The following is a 10114-nucleotide window of genomic DNA, read 5'->3' as shown; positions in this document are numbered from 1 at the left end:
AATGGCTTGAATTATAAGGCCTTGGTTCTAGTTCCAAGAAACATTTATTCGGTGCAAGACATTTTTCCTTGAAGTGAGTGGATGAGGAATACCATTCCTATACATGAATGCATTTTTGTGCTATGTGAATTGCATAGGGATGAAATATTGGAACAACTAAGCTAATAAATAAAGCATAAGGTTTGCTATTATGTTTTGGTAAGATAGGACATTGTTTGTTTTGTCTTAGTAGGAGCCATATTGCACATAGGGCTCATGGGTGGAAGCTTGCAATAAAAAACTCTCTTGGAAAACAAATCCATGTTGATGGAAATGTATGTTTGAAAATTATGGAATGAGCAAGGAAGGAAGTAGACCCTTACAAATTGGATTTGTTTAAAATCTAAGTAAAGGAATCATACATGAGGTGATATACATGAATATGGTTGTGAATGAGCATATGAAGGTATGTAGAGCATTCTACCCTTGAGTACCTTGTATAATATATGGTATGGGTGCATGGCAACTGTCTTGAATGCTAATATGATATTGGAGTAGAAAATAAGTTTGCTACCAACTAGGTCAATGTGTGGAGTGTTGACCATATTGGAAGACTTATGTTTAATGGATATGATGATCTCCTTGAATAAAATCGGTACAAATTCTCACTTGGAGAGTGAGTGAGACTATGGTATGCATATCAAATTTTCCTTAGGGAAGAGGAAGGCCTCTTGATAATACAATAGTTCTTATGTGATTTTCCATTTGGGCAATGGCAACACCTTGAAGATGCTTTGAAATTAAAAATGAAATCCATGGCTAGGTTGTGAGAGTGTTGTAGATATTGAAAGGACATGTTGATGATATCCTTGATATGAGAAAGGGCCTAAAGTATTTATGTGAAATGGGTTTTTCCACATAAATGAACATGGATACCAATAAAGTGTTGGTAAGGCTAAGGGTTGAATGCTATAATGTTGTATGAGAGTAAGAACAAATCTCTTAGAAGAGGGGATAAATTTTATGAGCTTGTGATGAGGCTTTAGGGACTAATTACCAACCATGTAAAGAAATGAAATGGAGATGTTGATGTCATCCTTAAGGAAAAGAGGATGACTTAAGATTTTAAAGCCATTTGAATCTCTTATAAAGTACAAGTTTGTATAGAGATTTAGGTGAAGGCCAACTGGGTAAGTGTTTTTCAGATCAAAAGAATAAGTGGTCTGATCATGTTGGATCAAGAAGGATGCAATAAAGTGGATTTCATGGAAGATGGATCCCTAGGTGGACTATGTAAAGACTTGTCAAGAGGACAGGGTTATAAGAAAAGGTAAAGGCAATAGATGCTAAAATAAAGATCGATTGTGTCTTGAATGATCATCAAATTAAAAATTGATGGTATAAATATAATTTATGTTGAGAAAATTGGTATACATGGGAGTGCAAGGGGGAGGGTCCTTGATTGTCAAATGAAATAATTCTGTTGAATTAGCCTACTGAAAATCATAAGCAATTTTAATAAAAATTATTGCATACAATTGATATGTTAAAATTTAGTTTGAACTTGTAAAATGTCCTTATTGAATTGAACCAAATGGATAAAGAATTAGTCAAGGAGGACTTGACTAGTTCAATGTGTATAATTCAACAATGAAATCATAGCCATAAGAAAGATTAGGAAGGGAGTAAAAGGAGTCGTCCCTTGAAAGATATTTTTGTATTAGCTAACATGCTTTCATAAAAATTAAAAAGTCTAATTTGTGAAATGAATTAATCTTAAGAATGCTTAATTAGCTGCTAATATGAAATGCATTTTAAAATGTTAAAAAATGCATGAATGAGTACATGAAAATAAACTGAATTGGGCTACTAATTTGGAGTGTTGTAGCACATGTTTTTAATTGATAAACTAACAACAAATGTGTTGATGATGTTGTACATTAACAAAATTTACATATTGTTCTCAGGAATTTGATATTAAAAGACACTTATTTGAAATGGAATTTAAGGTAGCAGAAGTGCTTGCAATCATTGAAATACCTTGAGGACAATGACAAGAAGATGTTTATCAAGATTTTGAAGGAGGCTCCAAATGGACTCCTCGATAAAAATCATCAATTGAGTATACACAATGGAGGAAACCATGTAAGTATGGAAACCATCTATGCAACAACAAAAGGGTTATTTGAAGGAATTGGGTTAGAATTCCTCCATGATGAATTTATATTTTGTTAAAATGTTTTTCCTTTGGAAGCATAAATTGCATGATTCTCCACTTGAGGTATGATTAAGACAGAAAGTTGCCAACACACAAGATTTGGTAAAAATTGTAATAATATGATGTTCACATATGAGTTGTCATAATGGATAGTGATTAAATGAGTGCTACACTTGTTGGCATTATGATACAGGTGTTGTCCTTGATGGCAACTCACTCAGATGACAAATAATAGTGTAGTAGGTTAATAGCAAAGAATTAATGATCAGACTACAAAGAATGAATAAAGAGATGTATATGCAAGTTCACCTTGACAAAGGAGTGTATACGTGCAGGATAATAGGCCAAAAGGAGCGTATAACGTACACACGCACTTTCACAGAAGGAAAAGATATTGTATATCTTGGAAAACTAAGTTTTGGTCCAAATTATTTGGTCCATGGTATTTTGATCCATGGTATTGGTCCAAGGTATCTAGTCTGAGGTATTGACCCTAGGTATTTGGTCCAAGGCATTGGTCCTAAGTGGTTTTGGTCCATGGTATTGAGAAAGGCCTAAAACTATAAAAGGAGGAGAAAAGCATTAGACCGTGGTGTGCAAGTATTGAATATCTGATGAAGTGTGAGATCCAGTATGCAGGTTATGGGTTTGTGATGCTTTGCTTGATCTGAACCAAGGATGCACCTATGTGGATAATGATGGATGATGGATCGGGATCTTAAGGCTTGGAATGTATTATCATTATGTGATTTGATCATGGATAGACTAGATCTGAATACAGATAAATGTTTTATTCTGCAAATGTTATGATCTGGGTATGACTGAATTCTGAAATAGCTGTGAAGTTTTTAAGTTAGTATTTGGAGATCTATACGCGGGTTCACTTTGATAAAAACGCGTATAATGTTGATTCGGCTCATCAGAGTAGCGTATACATTATGAAATATGACATCTAAATTTGCAGTTGGTTCTAGTGGTTGTTGCAGAGTTCTGGGTTCTGCTCTGTGTTCTGGTGACTGTGTTTTGATGACAGGGCCTCAGTGATTCAGTTGTTGGGGATTGATGATTGAGTATTCAATGATTGGTTGTATTGCAGTGGTGATTGATTTTGAGATTCAATGTTGTTGATGGGTCCAGTATGAAAATTAGATGAAACGTGGCCTTCATATTATGGTGTTGTGTTCCAGGAGAATCTAGTCTGAAAATTTATGAAACGTGGTCCCTGGAGGAAGAGAGAAGGTCGTAGCCTTCTGTAGGCCGGCGCCTACACACTGGTAAACATATCAGCCAGTACAAGAGCCAAGGGGGTTGGAGCTCCCTTCCAGTAGTAGCTGGAAAACGAGTGAAGGTTGGAGCCTTCTGTAGGTCAGCGCCTACGTACTAGTAAACATATCGGCTAATACAAGAGCTAGGGGGTTGTCGCTCCCTTCCAGTAGAAGTTGGAGAACGAGAAAAGGTTGTAGCCTTCTGCAGGTGGGTGCCTGCGTACTGGTATGAGTCGGCACCATTACAAGATTGTAAACAAGTTTTTCTTATATTAAAAGAAGACAGCAACAGGTGGTTTTTGTCCCGCATTGGGTTTCCACCTTAAATCTTGGTGTTCATGTGTGTTTCTTATGTGTGATGGCCTATTCCTTTTTTACTGCACCTGGTTACTGTTTATATGGTTAATGAAGTACTAATGCACTGATTAAAAATCAAAATATGATGAATTAACTGAATCATAAGTTTGTTGGATATATGCTAGTTGCCTTAAATATAGTTGTGTGTACACGCAAGTTCCCTTCAATGAAGTAGCGTATATGAATCTGATTATGGAAATGAAAAAGTTATTGATTTTCTAATATTGATTCCCCACTCCCCATCTCAGTATTATTTCAATAACATTTGAACATAAAAAACTTTATGTTTGATCATGCATTAGTAAATGCATGGTTATGTGTGATGTATGGAGTATATGCATGAGGCCGTGGGTAATGGCCCAAGAGATTCTAAATATGAAGCAAATAATTTCATTATATACTAATGATTTTATGAAATGGTACCATAAGCATGAATGCTTGAAGGTTCCAGGCTGATGTGACTTACCATTAAAATTGATAATGCTACGAGTGTTGGTCTATCACATGAAAATGATTTTTTTTATTTGTATTTAGTTGATAAGAATGTGCATGGGATTGTTGATATGTAAATATTTTTATGACATTAACACTCATTAGAGTATGATAGAGGCATGAAACTCTTAGTATGGAGAAATTTTTGAAAATTTTGATAATGCATAAGCTTGATGCATTGAATGGATGCATGCTTACATGGAATGAGGAATTGCATGAATGAATGTCATGAAAACAAATTATTATTAATGTTTTGAGAAATTGTTGAGTGAAAAAGTGAATGGTGTGAACCCCTCATCCCATAGTAAGTAAAGTGACAAAACTAACTAATAATAAAATTCTAAGATATGTGTCTTAGTGGGGAAAGTAATTATGACACTCTCAGCCTTGCATAATTATTTTTGGTTGCTCAGATAAATGGTTGAGTGCATAATGAAGTGCTAGAATGGTTCAAAAACAAACACATGATGTAATTGTTGTAGAATTGTTTGATTTTGGTAAGTTAGCATTTATTAGTTCAAAAAAAGTGAAAAAAATGAAAATATATATTAAGAAAATGTTAAGTTAGGATATGGAAAAAAAAAAAAATAAAGAAACAAAATGTTAGGAATATTTTGATGAATAAGTCCATATCAAATAAAATGTTAGAATGGATGCCCTGAAAAAGGAAGGCAAAAAAATAAAATGTTAGATTAGAAATAGAAGGAAAAGATAATAAATTCTGAAAGTGTTGCACATCCAAATGCCACTACTCTTAGTCAATTTTATTTTTGCAAATAAAGTTGTGTGCAGATTTTTTAAATGCCGCACTAGTTCATACAATCTAATCGTACAGTTTAATTATGATTGGATTAGATTTAAATTGTTTGTTAATAGGTAGAAAATCAAATTGGCTTAACAGTTTAATCTGAGCCAATGGAAGCAATAAGGGATAGAAGTAGACTAATCATTAAAAGGAAAATGTTGAGTTTCTAGTCTAAATGCACTCGGGTGAATAAGATTGCAAAAAATGTTAGGAAAGTTAAGGGTGGGTAGAGAAATAAAATGAAATTGGAGCATGATAGGATTTTTATTCTAAGTTAAAACATTGGATATATGTGTATGTAACGAATGGTTTTAATTAACCATAATTTGTTAAACCTCAATGTTATTCACACTTTATCCATTGATTCGCCAATAAACCCCACACCTGTCACATCCACCATATATGTTTCGACCCCACCATCACCTTCCGCCTCACTCCATTAAACTCCCTCCATTTTCATTTCATCCCTCGCATCTACCTACAATCTCACAGCTTATATTCCTCCTCGGCCCTCCCTTATTGTCCGAACGTTATTAGCGGGGGGGGTCCGAAGTCAGCAGTTTTAGAAACCGCCTTCCGAAACTGCCAACCCCCGCTCCTAGTTGTTCAGGACTTAAAATTCCCAAACTACTTACCGCCCAAACTCACCCGTAAATGCGGTTTTCGGCCTCCTCTGTCACCGTCGTACCCACATCACTTCCTCTGTCCCATAATCCTAACATGGACCAATCTCCCGCCTGTCTTCTCATTATCCATTTAATTCGCCACTCCTTGCAAATCAATATCCCATAAATTTGTTTCTCAGTCCCATTGGAGAGTTAATACGAATTTAGCCATTGATTAACAGACCCGCTCCATTTTATGCCTTATAATCCCTGTTCTTTCATAAAAATTGTTACACAATGCATTCCCGTAACTCAATTGGTCACTGGATACTAGTAGCTTGCAGTCAAAATGACAAATTCACCATTCAAGCAAACTTTATGTCTTGTTCACAAGCAAGTCGGCATCCAAGTTCACTCAATCCATTTCAATTATACTGTTTTTCTGTTATCATTGTATTTCAGCGGAATCCTTCCCATTTCTGTCACTTTCAGTTTGTAATCCAATCACCATAATACCTCCTAAGGGGAAGGAAGTTGTAGAAACCCCAAATCCTCTCATTCATCCACAAGTTGATTTCCATCATACTCCCTTGGCTGACAGAGACTGTAAAATCCATGAGTCCTTGCCTGAATTTGACTTGTTTGAGATCTATTGCTAGATGGAGGACCAATTCATTGATCAAATGGACGAAATTGGACTTTGGGACTCCCATCTTCCTCAATACATCTTCCCTCAAACCCACAGAGCACCTGAATTTTTCAGAAAATGTCATGCATCTTATGACCCCAGTAAAAGAGTTATTATCTCACCTACAGGAGAAATCCTGTGCTCCATCAATGCTCAGTCCATTGACCAGATGTTGCAGGCCCCACTATTGTGCCAAACACTCCTTTTTCTCATGAAAGTCTAACAGAGGTCTATCAGAAACTGGATTTCACTAAAAGAGCTAAAACCCTAGAACTTTTCCTAGTTATAGATAGCCCTCTCCCTAAAAGAAACCCTTCCTATGATTCATCTATATTCCCATACAAAACGAAGCAAATTACCACCATTCTCTCTTATCTCCTTGGTTATTATTTTGATCAATATGTAGATGTAGCCATCATTGGTTTCTTGTCTATATTTTTTGCTAGTTCCAAACCCACTGTTCTTTTTAACTTTAGTCAATTTCTAGCTGAGGCCATTCATCAGCAATTTGTCCAGTTCAATACTCAAGAGGTATTCAAGTATGCTTCAGTACTTGTATATCTTTTTATCTATTTTCAGGGAGACAAGTTTCCATTCACTTTGCAGAAGCTAGATGAAGAAGGGAACCAACAATCAATCATCTTTTGGACTTCTATGGGAATGAAAGAGAAAGAAGAATTTTCATATAAACAATTCATAGAATTGTTTGTTCATCCAATCATTAATCTTCCGAGCAACACTCCAGAACCAAGAATTAATGATGAAATTGTAAACATTTTGCAGCTAGTTGACCAAGCCACAATAGGAGATTGGTACCTTTACCAAAATTATACAGAGATCAGATTCTATGGCTATGAGCTTCCACCTTATAAGCTGCCTAAGTACGAATTTTTGCATTACAATATATTAGGAAAATGCTCAATGCAAATGAAGTGAATTTTGTGGCTGCAAAGAAGAAATCATAGTTTAAGCTAAAGACTCACGTTGGTCCATTCAGATGTAACACTAGAGCAACAGAAGAAGAAGTAGACAGGGTATTAAAAGAGATGAATTTTCGCCTCGGCTTTACTTGGTATTATGACCCAATGGGAGTAATTTCAAAACTTAGAGTAGAATAGGCTCTAGTGCCTCCTTCCTTCTCCTATTGTGTCATATTTGTAAATCCTTCAATCCTATCCCAAGTTGTTCTTAAGGGGGGATGTTAGGATATTCCGACACATAGGAAATAGTTAAGTATAACTTGGTCTAGTATAGATTTAGGTAAAGTGTGTTTCTTTACTATGTACATTTTGTAACTTACAATCTGACGGTCACGATATGTAGTGATCCGACGGTTCATTCTCTCCTCGGTATTACCGACACTTGATCCGTGGCTTAACACCTGATTGGTCCATGATCTCTATTTAAAGAGCATGGAGGGTCATTTGTAGGTTAACCGTTCATGAGAGAAGCTTATGTAAATTTTCATTCTTTTATTAATAAATTTCCTGAAGTGGTCGCGTTGGCTCAGGCCGTGGACTGTTTCCCTCTTTGAGGGTTTTAACCACGTCAAAAGTACTTGTGTATTGATCTGTGATCTATTTGTGAGTGGTGTCCTTTGGTTTTCTGTCTGAGGAACTTACCCTGTAAATTCCTACATGGTATCAAATCTATTTGAGGGCCGCGTCCGTTGGTGATCCAAATATGAAGCCGGTAGAACTGCATTCGACTACCATTTCCTAGATCTATTGTTTCTAACTGCTTTCGGGCCGAGAGGACTGCTCTGTTGTGTTGGAAGCATTTGTTCCAGTGAGTAACCCCTTTCATTTCAAGCGAAAAGGTTTCCGGTAGCCCTAGTTGCGTCATTTTTAAGATCTGGAGGTATACAGTGTTTATTTGCAGTTTACAGTTATTTTCTCTCTGTTTATTTCGGTTTCGGTTTATTTAGCTTTTCTTATTACCGGATCTATACCTTTCATTTCTACGTATGCTCTTTGCCCCGCGACTCTATGCGATCTGGGCAAATCAGAAACAGAAAGGAAGGATTTTTCTCATGCGTATGCTCTTTTCCGCTGCGCCTTAATGTGATCTCGGAAAACCAGAAACATTGAGGAAAATATTTAGTTTCTGGCTAAAGCTAACTTCGAGCCGCAAGGTTCGTTTTTTTTTTTTGTATGTCCGTGTTGGGTTTTTTGTTTTTTGTTTTGTAGGGAAAAAGAGCTTTCTCAAAGCAAGCACGCAACCCAAAGCTTCAACCCCCCCCCCCCCCCCCTCTCTCTCTCTCAAACTTTTTGTGTAGCTCACTTGGTCCAAAGATAATTTATGGGAGTAGAGGTCTTGAGTTCAAATCTCTTTTTTGTGGGGGCGGATTTTTCATTTCCGCACATTCCTACTTCATCAAATTTTCTTCAAAAAGCCATAACTTCTTCATCCGGAAGCCGTTTTCAGAACCGTTTTTTTTTAAACAGCCTAATTTTTCAAGATATTTCCATTGGAACACTTATTTTTAGCATCTATAGCTTCAGTTTCTATTAAAATGGAAAGTCCATGCCAAGTTATTCTTGACAGCACCAACTACTTCCAATGGTGGTCCTACATTGTGGATTTACTTAGAAATAAAGGTCTCTACAGAATAGCCACAGGCCAAGAAATCAAACCGAAAGATGAAGATAAGGTAGCTAAATGGGAAAATAGGCAAGACCAAGCACGTGGGTTGATAGGGATGTCTATTTCTCCAGATCTTAGATTCCATATTGCAGAACTTGATGCTCCTGATGAAGCAATGAAATAGATTACTAAAGTCTTTGGAATTAAAAATGAACTTAGAGCCCATCAACTTGAAAATGAGTTTCTTACATTGGACCCCAATAATTTTTCTTGCATTGAAGATTTTTTGTCCAAGTTCAAGACCCTTAGACTTCTCGTGGAAGGTGTTAAGGTTAAGAAAGAAGATAGTAACCTTATATATTCCATTCTTACTAAGTTGGGACGAGCCTACTCTGTGTTTGTTTCCACCTTCCATTCTACAAGAGAAGCCTTCATTTCTCAAGGACAAGACTACAAGTCCCCTTCCTTTGATTCTTTTTGTGATTCTTTAATAAGAGAACAAGAAAAACTCTTACACCTTGGTCTTCTTAATCTTGGAAACTCTTCTAAGAAAGCGTTAGCCGCCCAGCAGCAACCAAATCCAAAGAATCCTAAGAAGTTGTATCCTAAAAAGAATGGTCCTAAACCAAACAAGGGTCCTAAGCAATTTCAGCCTCAAAATGAAAAATCATTTCAACAAAATGATAAGACAAATAAAAACAAAGGGAAGAAGACTGATAGACATTGCAACTTTTGTAATCGAGATGGCCACTTAGAATCCAAATGCTTTAAGAAGATGGAAGCCTTGGAAGCAGCAATGAAGAAGCATAACATCCATTTGGAGCACTCTTCAACTTCAACTTCATCTTCAGGAATGGCACTTTCTGCATGTGGTTGTCAAGCATCTCGGTCTGACTATGCACTAAATGTATCTTCTTCTTCTCATTCTCATGAGTGGCTCATTGATTCTGGAGCTTCTTATCACATGGCCAAAACCAAAGCCATGTTTTCTTCTTTAAATGATTGTAACACCAAAAATATATATGTTGGTGATGATAGACTCTTAGTGTTGTAGGGACTGGAACTATTCATATAGACAATGGTCAGTTTAATGATGTATTATGTGTTCCAACCTTATCC

Source organism: Pinus tabuliformis, chromosome 8 (genome assembly GCF_031772625.1).
Source record: "Pinus tabuliformis cultivar Carrire ecotype Pingquan chromosome 8, CPIR1, whole genome shotgun sequence".
In the NCBI taxonomy this organism is placed as follows: domain Eukaryota; kingdom Viridiplantae; phylum Streptophyta; class Pinopsida; order Pinales; family Pinaceae; genus Pinus; species Pinus tabuliformis.
Note: the sequence above shows the minus strand (reverse complement) of the source record.